This window comes from Thermobia domestica, chromosome 9, assembly GCF_964235325.1.
Source record: "Thermobia domestica chromosome 9, izTheDome1.hap1.1, whole genome shotgun sequence".
Classification (NCBI taxonomy): domain Eukaryota; kingdom Metazoa; phylum Arthropoda; class Insecta; order Zygentoma; family Lepismatidae; genus Thermobia; species Thermobia domestica.
In genome coordinates this window covers 198,188,627-198,205,033 of record NC_137462.1, presented here as the reverse complement: position 1 = coordinate 198,205,033, position 16,407 = coordinate 198,188,627, and the positions used below count along the sequence as shown (strand labels likewise).

Here is a 16,407-nt window from a genome sequence, read left to right as displayed (position 1 = left end):
ATATTTATATGGATTTTTAACCCCCCCACAATATTTCAATGACGCAGTTTGCGTCATAGCCCCCCCTTGTGGGCACCCCTGCGTAATGTACGTATGTATTATACAGATTTTCCTTATGTCGCACACAGCTTGTCCCGATACAGCATACAGAATATCCGTATGCACCATACAGAGTGCACATATGTAGCTTATAGACTGTCTGCATGCAGCATATAGATTATACGTATGTCCCGTACAGGTTGGCCATATGTAATGTATGGATTGGATGTATGTAGCTTATAGATTGTCCATATGAAATATACGGATTTTACCTGTATCGCATACGTATTGCCTTGTTGTAATATATGGATTGGACATATTCAGGATCTAGATTGTACGTATAGTGCACCATTATTGAAGTGCTACAACATACTGCAAAATGCATGATACATTCTTACTGTAATGTTGTCGCATATTGTTTTTCTCTGTATGGAAACAAAAATAGTTTAAAATATGGTTGATCTCCTTTGTGCCAATAATAATAAAATTAACAATACTACACTTTTCAAATCTTAGTTTGGAGCAGTGAAACTGTCAAAAGAAATGTATTTACCTGCAGGGTGTCCTGTAAGTTTGAGCTTCCTGCTAATTCGTTGGAAAGCTACTGCAAAGCCAAGTGTTGAAAAGTGACACAAGCGTTAATTTTAAAATTATGGGCACAAAGAAGGTTAACCATATGTTAAACTATTTTCGTTTTCATACAGAGTAAATCAATATGTGATATATTACTGTAAGAATTTATCATATGGTTTGCAGTTAGTTAGTTGCAGCACTTCAATAATAATGCAAAATGCACAGCCATATACAATCCTATATTCAAACTCAAACAAGATTTACGTACAATCATTTATTAATTTGTTATCATCCATTGCTTGTACGATATAAAGATTATTTTACCTCATTCTTTTCCTTAATAGTATCTTCTTCTAAAGTGCAGTTGTTACCACAAGAGGCCTGAATAGAATTTTCCAGAAATAACTTCTCTGTACATTTTAATTAACAAGTATGTTTTTTTTGTTTTTTTTTAATATCGCAATAATTAAAATTATGCTGACAGCCGAAAACGTGTTCGCTCACAAGAGATTCCTACTCAGTACTCGCCATTAAAAATGCGACACCAAGAAGGAGACTGGGTAGCTGCACCAAAGTTCCCAGGCAGATACCTAATAGTAAGTGCAGAATATTCTTAACCGTCCGCTGTATTCGCTGTGACAACGTGGTGACAGCGGAGGCGTTGTGCAGCCATCGACTAAACATATTTATCCTTCCCTGCTCTAGACATTCTGCAAATTTGGACTTTCCGGGATGCATCCTTCTTAGTGCAACATTTTAAGCAACGAGCAGTTTAACAGTCTCATACATTGCTTAAAGAAAGAGCAATGATTCTCAGAATTACTCAGAAGATATATATGCAATAATTTAAAACGGTTATTTCAATCTTTGCAATTCAGAGCACGAAAAGAAGTATAGCTAAAGGAACACTGATTTTAGCCAGATAGTAAACTCAATCACACTCAGTACCATTAGTTGCTTGGTGTTATCCGTAAGTCAGAGATCATGGTATCTCATTTCGTGTAGATTTTTACATTTGTTTAATGCTAAAAATGTATTTTATCGCTAATTGAACCCAGTACCATATATATACCGACAGGACGTACCTTAGTCACAAGGTGACATGAGTGAAACACTAAACTGTTCGATTGACACCTGCGGCCTTGTCAACCCTAGAGAAAGTTACAAAGTGATTAAGTAAATACGGAACATAGTTCATACAAAGTATAGCGATGTATGAAGTCTCCGTTTCATATGACTTGGATAAAGGACACATCTGAAATATCAACAAAGAAATATATAATGATTTCTCTGGATAATTTGGATTAGTCCAGAATTCGAACACATACGTTGGTAAGTCCAACGTTTTTTTTAATATATATATATATATACTTCTTTCTTCGGATTCCCAATAAAGTTGACTACTGAAAAGCTGAGTTATAGATTCTATATTAAAACAACTTCGCTAGACATGTTCAGTATACACATTGCCTTACATACAGAACAATACATTAGTTCTTAATGCATGTCTGAAATAATAGTGCTTCGTATAGAATTTTACTTCATCCAATCGTAATAGCACAAAGATAAAAAATATTGCGAGGGATAATATTCTTATTACAGAGAAAAAGAGTTGAAATGACTTAACACTAACATTTTCTTTAAACAGAGATAATATTTTATTCTAATTTATGGAAGAAAGAAATAATAATTTGTAGTACAGTATTTTTATTAGGGTTATATATTCGTACAAAAGAATGTAAATACAATTGGGTCTGTCTTCAGAAAGAACGTACTTTTAGCCACAACCTACACTGCTTCCTTTCACCGTCTTCCAAGCAGAATCCTGGTTTTGTTTTGATGCACGAAATACCTGAAACAAAAATCAGAAAATATTTAAAATATTAAATTCAGTGTGCTTAACTTGGTTGTACTTAACAATACAAAGTATCTTAACATTTTTGAGATTAAATGGACAAAATCTGTTCCGTCAGGTATGGACTTTTGGGTTGCACGTAGAAAAATTATGAAGTGTTTATTGATGCTGAACAACAACTCAAAATGTATTACTATTCAAAAGTAAGTGGGTACCCCAATGGTGTTCGAGGTACCATGGGGTATCTAATGTCTGTATTTTTTAGATATGTGGAAATGTATGTCTCTAAAATGTAGGGAACTGACATTTGTTTACCGAAAACCTCAACTCGGTAAGCCTTAGGGATATTGAGATATGGGAAAATAAAGAGCGACACCATAGAAGTGTGGGGTTTGCGTACTAGGTGGTGCAGTTTTGGAAACGTAATTACGAGGGCTTACAACAACCTCAAAAGTAGTTTCAATTAAATACACTACACACACGCCCTGATGGGGGTTTTCGGGTGTCATGATATTCGCAGAACTCATTTCTAAATATTCGAAAATATGTCTTAATAACGTTTTAAATAACGTTAGAGGTGTGTTTACCGAAACCGCAAGTCGGTACGCCTAACAGTTACCGAAATATGATCAAATAAAAAGCGACACCATAGGTACGTGGAGCTTGCATATTAGACAGTACAATTTAGAAAATTAATTAAAATATGACTATCAAGATATTGTCAAATAAAGAGAGGATCCATACAGTTATGGGGTTTTCGTGTTAGGTGGTAAAATTTCCGAAACCGGTCATGGAAAGTTAATAAGCATCAGTATCAATTTCATCTTAAAATAATTAGGTATTTCCATGGAGTTTAAGAACATCATGGGGTCTACCAAGATTAAATTTTAAAAGTTTTGGAAAATATATTTTGACATTTGTAAAGAGTGCCGTATTAGAAATATGTATTTACCTAAAACTTCCAGCTAGTACATCTAGCAGCTAGAGAGACACCATACACCATCTTGAAATTTCAGAAAACAATTATTAATCCTAACAAAAGTTAAATAAGATGGTACTTATATGGGTTAAGTGAGTACCTCAGACTCGTCAGTACAATTTCGATCGAAAGATTAATTCAGCTCTAAATTTTCTTTGGACAATTCCAAGCGTTCATCGGGCTCTGAAATAAAGTGAACATTTTTTGTCAATATCTAATATAGCAAGCGAGATATAAGGAATTATGTATTTTATGACGTCGTAAAAATAGAGACCCACATGGATTTGTACTTTTGAGTATTTGCTGTAAGAAGAAGAAATTTCAGAAAACAACCGTATATACCTTAATAGACAATTAAATGGGCGGGGCACAGTGGCTTAGTGGTAGAGTGCTTACCTCTGGTGTATTGGGTTCTTGGTTCGATCCACGGCCAAGTCAGTTTGTAGTGGACATCGTATTCGTGGGTTTTCTCGGGGTACTCTCTTTCCTCCCACCTTTGCATTCCATCAATTCTGTCAACAACATTCACTTGCTTTAATCATAATCTCCCTGAGACTAAAATGCATAATCGTGGGTCGCTACACTGAAATATTTCCTTTTATTTAATTTTAAAATTAAATAGGGAGTTAAGTATGATCGTATTTCTATGGGTTAAGTGAATACTCCAATAGTTTCTGCAAAAAAAAAAAAAAAAAAAAAAGATTAGTTAAATACCCTACCACTAAGCTACTGTGTTCCCGCCCACTGAATTGTCTATTAAGGTATATACAGTAGTTTTCTGAATTTTTTTCTTATAGGAAAGACCCAAAAGTACAAATCCATAAAGATATCTATTTTTACGTCATAAAATATATAATTCCTTATATCTTAGTTACTATCTTAGATATTGACAGCGAATTTTCATTCTTTTGCACAGCTCGATGAACCCTTGGAATTGCCTGAAGAAAACCTAGTACTGAACTAATCTTTCGATCGAAATTGTACTGAGGTACTGATTTAACCCATAGAAGTACCATCTTATTTAATTTTGTTGCGACCAATAATTGTTTCCGAAATTTCAAGCTTTTATTTCACAGTGTTTCTCCAGATGTTAGATGTACTAGCTGGAAATTTTGGGTAAATACATATTTCAAATACTGTTTACAAATGTCAGATTATACTTTCAAAAGCTTTTAAAATTTAATTTTGGTAGACTCCATGATGTTCTAACACCCCATGAAGATATCTAATTACTTTAAGATGAAATTGCTACTGGTGTTTATTAACTTTCCATGACCGATTTCGGAAATTTTAGCATCTAACACGAAAATCCCATACCTGTATTGGTCCTCTCTTTATTTGACAACATCTTGATAGCCGTTAGTCATATTTTAATTCAATTTCCGAATTGTAGCGTCAAGTATGCAAGCCCCACATACCTATAGTTTATTCCCCCCAAAAAAATCAGTTCTTTACATTTTAGAGACATGTATTTCCATATATCTAAAATGCAGAAATTAGGTACCGCATTGGAACCCCATTGGAGTACTTACTCACTTTTGCATAGCAAGGTAAAAACGCCAGTGGTTCTCACTTTAAGTTTGAAAACATACTATTTTGTCTCTTCTCTGAGCATCGTGAATCTGTCGGAGCTGTACCATAGTTGGAAAGACTCACTGATCCTTCCTATAGTGACCATGTAGTCAGAATTCAAAAAGGAGTAGCCCTTGAAGGAAAAACAATATTTTAAAATCCTTGCACCAGTAGTCGTCACCTTAAAATCACAATGTTCCAGTAGTAGTCAGGATTTTCTACCAGTGTTCATCACTCAAATAACTTGACAATTTATTCAAAAACGCACTGTGTATCAGTTTAGGGTTGAGAATACAATATAACGTAGTAAGCTTAATAACTTTGCATCACTTTTAGCACTCAAGAAAGAAAATAAAAACGTTTTTACATACTTTTTAAAGCAATTTCAGAAAGAAAAATGTTAACTAAATTCAAAAGTTAACTGTATATCACTTCCACGTTGAGTACAATATTAAATACTATGTTTAATAACTGTACGTCACTTTAAACTCTCGAGAATGAACATCAACGTTTGTACATACATTTTAAAAACAATCTGAGAAACAAAATAAGTTAACTGAATTCAAAATTTAATTATACATCACCTTAAGCTTAAGAATACACTATAAAATGCTGAGATTAATAAAAAATGAAATCTAAGTTTAACGTCCCACGGTTATGCCGGTTAGGATAAGGAGACGGTGATAATGAGAAATGAATGAAATGGTGGAATGAAGAAAGTGGGAATAAACGGGAGAACCCCGAGAAAACCCACGAGCAAGGTGTTTGTCCACCACAAAGTCCACCAAAGAAATATCGAAAAATACAGCAATATCGAAATATAAACAATATCAAAAATCGAAAATATAGAAATATGAAAGAGATAATGTTAAAAAATATGGATATATCGAACAAAAATGGATATATGATCTTGGAATACGATTTGGTGGAATAATGAGGGAGAAAAATAATCATTGATTAAATATTAAATTGAAAAGAAATAAGAGCCTGACGCTCAAATACTTATCTATCCGGCACCCATCTTGATCCCCATAAAATATCATGAAGTGCTTCATTGATTCTAAACCCAATAATAGTAATTTAACAATAAACACAATATATAATTTACTACGCACCTTGAAATGTAGAAATTAATGATTGTAATCCCCAGCTTTCCAATAGACTTTGATTTCTCCAAATGAAGATTCGGATATCTTGTTTCTTCTCAAGCAATAATGGGTTACAATAATCAGTTGCAGTCCAAAGCCAAGTCACTAAGTTAAGCATAAATATAAAAGAATTCATTAGTTAGATGCATACAAAATCCTACGCATGTAAATCCGAATCTACTTGTATTAAATTGTAAATTTAAACAAACTAAATTATACTACAGTTATAGTGACATCAAACATACATTAAATAAGGTATACAGGGTGTCTCAAAAGTCCCCTGACATAGGGTAACTGTTATTATCAGAGTTACAACAGAATGTAGGAGGGAAAAGCATATCCAATTATGATGTTTTCAATCTAAAGTGAAGGAATTTTTAAAATCGGATGGCCCGTTTGCGCTGTACACTCTCTATGCGCCCAATGTGAAATGAAAATGCAACGTTGCCATTTACCTGGATCCACAACAGAAGTGAGTGAAGTTACTGTCTTTTACGCTAACATGTCGATGGCCAGCCCCCGTTTCAAACAGTAACTTCATTCACTTATGTCGTGGGTCCAGGTAAATGACAACGTTGAATTTTCATTTAAAATTGGGTGCATAAAGAGTATACAGCACATTCATCTTGTCCGATTTTTTAAAAAAGTGTTCACTTTAGATTGAAAACGTCATATTTCGAGATGTTTTTCCTCTTACATTTTGTCGTCAGGGAACCTATGTCAGGGAACGTTTGAGACATCCTGTATACATCATAAGAAGTTCCTTTCTAAATTCTACACGGATGTGGTTTCATTGAATGTGAGGTGGGTGATACACATTAGGCCTTTTGGGAGTACGTCACACGGACGACCGTAATTTTGTGTTCAAAATTTTTATGAACTGGTGGGATATGTGATACATATGGCCACGGGCTAGAATTTTCTCAGTATGTCAAATATGCAATCAGATTTCATGCAATCAGATTCCATGCTTAATTTGGTGAAAAGCTATTGCCAATTGAACGTTACATTTACCTCTTTCTTGCAGATGTTGAACCATGCCGTTAGCACGTGAGGAATGGATCGAAATAATCAAACTGTGGGGCAGGAGGAGTATATGTGCAGTGGTTGCCGATTGCAGAGTCATCCACAATATGACTCTGTGTCACATGTTTCAGTGTCACAGTAATTAACTAAATTTGAGAAGACGGGCACATTCGTGAACATACATCGTAGCGGTTCAAACTCGCGGGACCTTGTTCCTTCCCCATTTTGAACCGGTACATGAAAATGCCATTTACTCCATGTTTGCCTGCGCCGATTTTGAAAATTCCTTCACTAATCGATTTCTCCCGTCGAGTACTACAAGAATCAGTTAAAATCTCGCGGGCCCTTTTTTCTTCCCCATTTTGAACCGGTACATGAAAATGCGATTTTCTTCATGCTTGCCTGCGCCGATTTTGAACATCCCTTCACTAATCGATTTCTCTCGTCGAGTACTACAAGAATCAGTTAAAATCTCGCGGGCCCTTTTTTCTTCCCATTTTGAACCGGTACCTGAAAATGCGATTTTCTTCATGCTTGCCTGCGCCGATTTTGAACATTCCTTCACTAATCGATTTCTCTCGTCGAGTACTACAAGAATCAGTTAAAATCTCGCGGTCCTTTTTTCTCCTCATTTTGAACCGGTACCTGAAAATGCGATTTTCTTCATGTTTGCCTGTGCCGATTTTGAAAATTCTTTCAGTAATCTATTTCTGTCGTCGAGTACTTCAAGAATCAGTTAAAATCTCGCGGGCCCTTTTTTCTTCCCCATTTTGAACCGGTACATGAAAATGCGATTTTCTTCATGCTTGCCTGCGCCGATTTTGAACATTCCTTCACTAATCGATTTCTCTCGTCGAGTACTACAAGAATCAGTTAAAACCTCGCGGTCCTTTTTTCTTCCCATTTTGAACCGCTACCTGAAAATGCGATTTTCTTCATGTTTGCCTGTGCCGATTTTGAAAATTCTTTCAGTAATCTATTTCTGTCGTCAAGTACTACAAGAATCAGTTAAAATCTCGCGGGCCCTTTTTTCTTCCCCAAGCCAATATTTTTTGTATATTTTGAATGTATTCAAGTATGGAACAAAAGTATTATATAATTCCCTTAGTAGGCTTCTCAATTTAATATTTTTCAACTTAAATTTTATTTTAATTATTTATTTTCTTGTGACTCAATATTTAATTGCAATCGTTCATTGGGGAGAAGGGTGGCCATTCTCAAATATATAAATATAGTATTCTTAAAATTTATGTGTTCTCGTACTATTAGTTTCTTCCACTAGACCTGGAAATTGCAAAATTAATACCTGGAAAACCTGGAAAATTCAGGAAAATTGAGTTCCATATTTATCTATGAACACTGCTATTTACAATTTTTTTCGAATAGGGAGAACTGTACAAAAGGGTGTTTTGGGAATGGTATAACAATAGGTTTCTGGGAGTGTTGTTCGAAATGAAATCTTTCTGGGAGTGTTGTTCGAAATGAAATCTTTAAGTTTTACGTCCCACTATTATACTGGCTAGGCTAAAGATAACGGGGTGTTGTTCGGTGGGGGTCAATGTTGCAAATTTTGGGTAAAGTCGCTAAATAAGGGGAATTCGACCTCAACGATAGCGTAGGTTGACCATAAAATTTTCAGTTAAAAACGGGACAGGTTCTTGCAACCCTAGACTTTTAGATCTACCTTTGTTCTTATCAGTGCCTTGATATCAGATTTCCTCCTCTCTCTCTTTGTTACAGAGCGGGTACTTATCAAAAAGGAAAGACACGTTGAAATTTGTTCGACACACAACCAACTGCTAAAACCTCTGCTGCCTTTCGAGCAGTACTGCGAACTATAGAGTATGTTTAATATAGGGAATTTCAGTTCAATTTTTGCCGCTTTGTTATTATTTATACTTTTAAAAGGAGTAAAGGTATTGGGTTTGTTATTTACTTCTTTCATTTACATAAAACGGGACGAATACTACTTTTTTCCATCTACTGACGGAACGGCCGCGACACGCCCCTAAAACGGGACTGTCTCGGTCAAAACGGGACGTATGGTCGCCCTACGATAGCGACAAAAAAAAATTCCGATTGGAGACTTTTTTGGGTGATTTTTAAATGACGATTTACCTACTTACACATTTAGCGACTTTTTGCTGCAAACAAAATGTTCATCTGTAGAGAAGCATTATTAGTTCAAAACAGTTTTTTCTGTTTGTTTGTTTTAATCAGCGCAAGTGATGAAGAGTTTGAAAATACAGCGTCAGGGCCGGCGCGAGGGGGGATCGAGCCGTGCCACCGTCCAGGGCGGCACGTCTAGTGGGCGGCAAAATTTGAAAAAGAAAAGAATATTATTAAAATATAATGCTTCGTAATAGGCCCACATGGAAAAATAAAATTGTGTTCCCTGAGAATGTAATTTAAACTTACTTCACTCAGATTCAGGAAATTCAAAGCATTCCCCCTCATTTTCAATTATCAAACTACTAGCCACAGGTATCTCGTTCAAGATTTCCCTTGCAGCAGCGTAGATAAGATTTTCAGCTAGAGCGGATAAGATTGTCAAGTGTCTTTTATATTTTTTTTCTATTCAGCAATATTCTAACGCTCCACTCCAAGTACGCAAAAGGTACACTCCCACTTGAGACAGGCGGTTCTAGCCTACAGCACCTAGAGACATTTAGGTTTTAGCAGCGAGTTTTTAACCAATTTACAAATTGTTCATTATCATGTCTTATCAACAATATATATAAATATATATATAATTGTTTTTATATTTAAGCAATACAAATCATGGCCGAACACATTAAAAGAACCATGGGAGGGCAAAATAAATGCGACCATTACTGAGGAAAAGATGTCCAAAATTTTTTAAATTCCTATTCTTAGTGAGTAAATTGAAAGTAAAATACTGTTTTTGTTGAGAGCTGCAACATATTATACTATAGTGCTAGACTGTACACCAGATATTTCTGGTACAAAGGATCGTTCGTTTTGTACAAATCACATACAATAATGGAGAATGGCTTACAAAAATTTGCGAACACTTTCTTGGTTTCGTACCAGTAAAAGACATCACTGGTCTAGCTAGAACTGACAGAAGTAATAATTAAACGGCTAAAAGAAATGAACTTCTATCGAAGATATGAAGGGCCAAAGATATGACAATAGTTCCAATATGAAAAGAAAAAATAAATTCTCAAGATTTACATGTTTCTTTACTAAACTTTATCGTTAACGATGTAGCCACAACATCTCAAGTCCACCGTTTCATTTTTTTTTTTTTTTTGTATAGTTAAAAAAAAGTTTCTGACTTCTTTTCTGCGTCAGTTCAACGTTGGGCCATACTAAAGGAACCTATTAGCAGCCTCACTTTAAAACCATTCAGCACCACAAGATGGGAGAGTCGAGTTGATGCTCTGACTTCACTTAGATATCAAATAGAGGCTTATGATACCTTACTTCAAATAAGTAACGACAATATAATAGAATGATCGCCCATGATGTTCTGTGTATAGCAAACCACCTGCGTGGCTTTACTTTCTTTACTCACTCGTTATGTGGTATGACTTTTCACTCCACATAAACATAGTAAACAAAAGTGTGTTTGATCCAGTAGGGTTTCTTTAAAACAAATCTGAGAACTTTCAAAGGAGCAGAAATGATGCAAAGTTTCAACCTTGCTTAATTGATGCGATGGAGTTGGCATCAGCATTAGATATGGATGATCCATGGATAGGCAATACAGTGCACGCTCGAAGTCGAAAGAAGAGACAGTTTCAATAGAAGGCAGAAGATGAAGCTATTGAAGATCCACAAACAAGATACAAGATCGATTTTTATTACAAACTTCTAGACGTGATTGTGTTAGATTTAAGAGAAAGGTTTGGGCAATTTAAACATCACAGCGAGTATTTCGATTTTCTTTACGATATAAATAATCTGAACGATATGCCACCTGAACTTTTGTCTGAAAAGTGCCTGCATTTTAATACGCGAAGAATCGAAAGATATTAACCCGTGATTTGAAAGACGAACTGAAACTATTAACCGCTATAATTAAGCCTAAAAGTTCATCAAAAGAGACTAAAATTAATCAAGAAATATGACTTTGCTCCCTATGTCAGTGTTGCAGTTATGATTTGGTTTATCTTACCAGTAACCGTGGCAAGTTGAGAAAGAAATTTTTCGAAACTTACTCTAAGCTTATTAAAAACTATCTACATTCTTCCATATCTCAAACACGTTTAAGTGCTCTAGTGATGATATCAATGGAACATCAATTGGCTGAAACATTGGACTACGCGAATGTGATAAAGGAATTTGCTCATACCAAAACAAGAAAAGTTTTTTCAATTAAACTATGTTAAATTGTGTATTTCTATTGTGTTTTAGTACATTATAAGTCTTAAGCTAATTACTTACTTTTGCCGTAATATTTGACTCACTATATTATCTTTTTGCTCCATACTCTATTGGAAACACCTTTTGATATAAAATAAGCTTAAAAATTAAAATTCTTAGTCGAACTAAAGCATACATTAAAAAAAAACTGTATGCCCTGCTGTATATCACGTACAGCAAAATCGAGCATACTGAATATTGTGTCATGTATGGAGTCGTTTAAATATTAAAGCATTCGAGAGAGGCAGTTCAATTTTTTGTTTACTTTTCCTTTTCATACATGTTTTTAAATATGGTATCTTACTTTTTCTTAATATCTGAATGTCTTCTGTCAAAATAAGGTTTGTGGATTAAAGGGGCGGCATTTGAAAGTACCGCCCAGGGCGGCAAAACTGCTAGCGCCGGCCCTGTACAGCGTACTCACTACTCCACAATCCTGCATTGTTATGTTACCCTTGCCCTCTAACGAAGAATAACTACAAACTTGATGTCCTTTAGTTCGCCGAGTTTCCGTTGAGAGACACACGTAATACATCATTAGCGATAGCAACAAGATTAGCTATAGATGCGTGAATAAAGGCGAAGAAGGTGTTTGTTATATTTGTCCTCTGGGGTCTTTTAATTATTCTGCACGTTTTCTTTTACAAAAAATTGCTTAACGTAAGTACTGTAGTGTTAATTATTTCGGAACTATTTTGACCACAACATGAACAAAAGTACCCGAAACAACCTGAAATGATCCCTGAATTAAAGGATTGGTTGCGCTCTGTTTACAAAGATGTGAATAGAACCAGCGGCGCAAATCTGTCTTCAACATTGGGGGGGGGGGGGGAGAGGGTAAGACCGTTACCATACTTTTTTTGGCGATGTCCAAAATACTTATGAAGTTGAAAAACAATGTTGTGGAGGATCAGAGTTGTCTTTAGCGTTAGGAGGCTGCAGATTTGAGGCTTATTCTGGGGGACATCTATTTTATCTCACGTTCCTTTGTAGCAATCGGACAAAAATCATCAAATTTCTCCCAAAAAACACATTTCAAATCGGATTATTTGGGAGAAGTCCCCCTCAGTTCCAAGATTGGAGGGGACATGTATCCGTCATCCCCCCCCGGGATTTGCGCCAGTGAGTAGAACATATTGTTTAGTTTACATCTACAACTTTTACAATGCTTATAGACAATGAATTTCTCGATTATTTCTTATAGCGACTTTTCACCCAAAATTGGAGTCGTCACCTCTCGTTTCGCAAACTTATTGCCAACATTTTAGAAACTGGTTGCGGGGAGAGCTACAATGGATGATTCAAGTTATTTCGTCGCTTTCGCTGTGAACCTAAGTACAAGATTCCAAAAGTCACATTTTTTTTTGGTTCCAAACAATATGTCTGCTGGGTGAAAGCATAGACTGGAATGTGTTGCCTTTCCTACCTTATCTTTAATCCCATAGTAGCTTCTTTCCCAAAGTTAAAAAAATGCAATTCTTCCTTTCTTAATAGTACTTATTACCCAAAGTATTACGTAAGCATTGTATGTTACTTATGTAGCTCACAGAGCCGCAGCTATGGGCGAGCAAGCAAAGCACGTGTCCCGGGCGCGTGGTTGGAGGGGCGCCTAAAAGAGAGGTTATATATTAGTACTTTTCCTGGCGGTATTTAATACTTTTCATCAGAGTGCGAAATCATGAAATCAAAGTGAGAGGAAAAAATGAAATGAAATCTTTGAGTTTTACGTCCCACGGTTATGCCGGTTAGGCTAAAGGAGACGGTGATTATGAGAAATGAATGAAATGGTGGAATGAAGTAAGTGGGAGGAAATGGGAGAACCCCGAGAAAACCCACGCACACGGTGTTTGTCCACCACAAGGTTCACTTGGCGGGGCTAGGATCGAATCCGGGACCCCAAGCACCAGAGGTGAACGCTCTACCACTGAGCCACCGCGGCCCTAAAAGTGAGAGGAGACTGGAGGAGTGAAGAGAGAGAGAGAGAGAGACAGAGAGAGAGAGAGAGAGAGAGAGAGAGAGAGAGAAGAAAACGCTCGCACTTTTACACTTCAAAGTAAATTAAGTCATTTATTTTTTCTGTCCCCCTCCTCCCCCTCCCCGAAGTTCTACTGTCAAAGTAAATAGCTAAAAACACTCCCAGGCCAGAACCGCATCTACGTTGGAAATTTGATCGAGATCGGTCGGTCGGTGCAAGAGATTAAGAAAAAATGAAATGAAACCTTTGAGTTTTACGTCCCACAGTTATGCCGGTTAGGCTAAGGGAGACGCTGATGATGAGCAATGAATTAAATTGTGGAATGAAGTAAGTGGGAGGAAATGGGAGAACCCCGAGAAAACCCACGCACACGGTGTTTGTCCACCACAAGGTTCACTTGGCGGGGCTAGGATCGAATCCGGGACCCCAAGCACCAGAGGTGAACGCTCTACCACTGAGCCACCGCGGCCCCCGGCCGGGAATCGAACCCGGGTGTCCCACGCCAAAGGCGTGTTCACTAACCACTTAGCCACGAGTGAGCTCATCTGTGAGGCAGTGTAAACCCCCCAAAAAAGAAAGGAAATAAACGCACACTGGATGTTTGCGCAACTGAGGATCAAAACATTCTCAATGGAGTATGAGAAATAGTAAACGTCAATCAATGTGTGCTTTTGCTTATTCATTACTTCGTTAATACTTAATTCCTTCTAGAGATAGTGAAACAATACTATGAAGAAACACTAATTAAACTAATAACAATTACGTTGTATTTCTTACCATACCGTTTTTACCACCCATAGAATTTCAACCTAGTACTATACTGCATTAGTCACGCCGTAACGAAAGCTAAAATTCAAAGACCTGGCACTCGTAACTGTTGAAGCTGTGTTGTAGCTACCTGTATATCACGCGGCCTGCGTTGGTACTCCTCAACATAAATACGTCACAGCCCAAAGCCAGGAAACATCACAAACAGAAGACAGGGGCACAAGCAGTGCCTGACACTTCACGAACTCAAACCCACCAAGACTCAACTCAACATGACCTTCAATTACGTTCTAGAAACCAAACCAATGCTAAGGCACAAACTTACCAACTTCCTATATGAAAACACAAGAAAAAAAATCTAACGTTTTGGTTCCAAAGTGATGACATAACAATAATACTAAAAAGGTTTTTTTAATTTTCAGTAACCCAAACATTAATTAACTAGGGAACATAACAAAGCAAAAATAAATAAATTAAATTAAAAAATAAAAACCTGACAAGTAAGCTCTCCCTGACTACTTTTTTTTTTTAAAAATTTCAGTGAGGCTGTAAAATATGTCAATATCTTCGTAATATATATATATTTCATTGTAAACAAGTTCTTTAAACAAAAGAAAGCTCTGAGAGCGCTTACCTCTGACGCGGTAGGTCCCTGGTTCGATTCCTGCTCCCGACAAATAGGCTTTTGGTGAACACTGTAGGTGTGGTTATTCTTAAGACTTTCCAGTTTCCTTACATTTTCTTGATTCCACCATTATCATGTATCTCATCGTCACCTTCTCTCTTACATTGATGTACAATCATGGGGCGTTAAACTAAAAGAAAAAAAAAATCTTGCAAATATCCTAGTAAAAATGAGTTTTCTAAACTACACTAGTGGCCCCGCGTAGCGTAGTCGCTAACGCTCTCGCCTTCGGTGCGAACGGTCCCGGGTTCGATCCCGGTGGGGGAACTCGGTCGAAAAAGTATCAAAAGATTTTAAGTCCAGCCATCCTGAATGAGGTTTCCTTGGCTTTTCCTCATTCACAGCAGGCAAATGCCGGAGTGGTACCTAACATATAGGTCCCAGGCCGTTTTCTTCCTTCCCAAATCCAAAAATGAAAATGAAATCTTTGAGTTTTACGTCCCACGGTTATGCCGGTTAGGCTAAAGGAGACGGTGATGATGAGTAATGTATGAAATGGTGGAATGAAGAGAGTGTGAGGAAACGGGACAACCCCGAGAAAACCCACGCACACGGTGTTTGTCCACCACAAAGTTCACTTGGCGGGGGCTGGGATCGAACCCGGGACCCCAAGCACCAGAGGTGAGCGCTCTACCACTGAGCCAGCGCGACCCATGATTTAACAGAGAAAATACATATATTGTACATTATAATTACATTACATTACCAATCTTTCGCAATTAATAAACCACAAGTCATTACACAAGCGTGGTTGGTTCGAAGTTTAGCATCCAATTCAGGTCCGAGGCTATCTGAGACTTGGTTCTAGATCTTTAACGTGGAATACGCACCACATGAGCTTCCAGAAGATTCGAATGAACGGGAGGATGAGGAAGATTTCCCCTCTCCAAGTAATTTAATAGTGTTCACTCTAAAGATAAACCGTATATAACTCTATAACTCTCAATCTTTGTCGTTGCAGGGCACTAGTTTGAAGTGAGGTGATCGTGAACAAAAATTGACCTGATGAGAGAGCATTTTCGTATTATGATTTATTACGATATTCGGCAAGGGTTAACACAACAACAATGTGTTCATCAGATAACTTACTTTTCCTGATGAAGCCCCATCTCAGACAATTTACAGGTGGTTTCAGGAATTCACGTGTGGTCAGCTCAGCCTGACTGATGGAGATTGTGCAGGTAGTCCATCGACAGTCATTGTGCCCAAAAACGTTGCTGCTGTTCGTGAAATTATGAACACTGATTGGCATGTGACTTATCGCGAAATTCAGGAAATCTTAGGCATTGTAATGAGCCAAATACAAATAATATTGCACTATTATTTACGTGTAAAAAAACTTTGCACTCGTTGGATCCCACACAATTTAAGTCGCGCACAAAAGACGCCCGTGTA

General features: G+C 36.9%; 1 long non-coding RNA gene across 1 annotated transcript; it reads right to left on the bottom strand.

The window, feature by feature from the left end:
- Positions 1 to 2,415: 2,415 nt before the first annotated feature.
- LOC145694218 (uncharacterized) lies at positions 2,416 to 15,790 on the bottom strand. Its single transcript, XR_014132962.1, has 3 exons — positions 14,962 to 15,790; positions 6,134 to 6,271; positions 2,416 to 2,464 (listed from the first exon to the last, which is right to left on the bottom strand). It is a non-coding gene; the product is annotated as an uncharacterized LOC145694218 (long non-coding RNA).
- Positions 15,791 to 16,407: the final 617 nt, after the last annotated feature.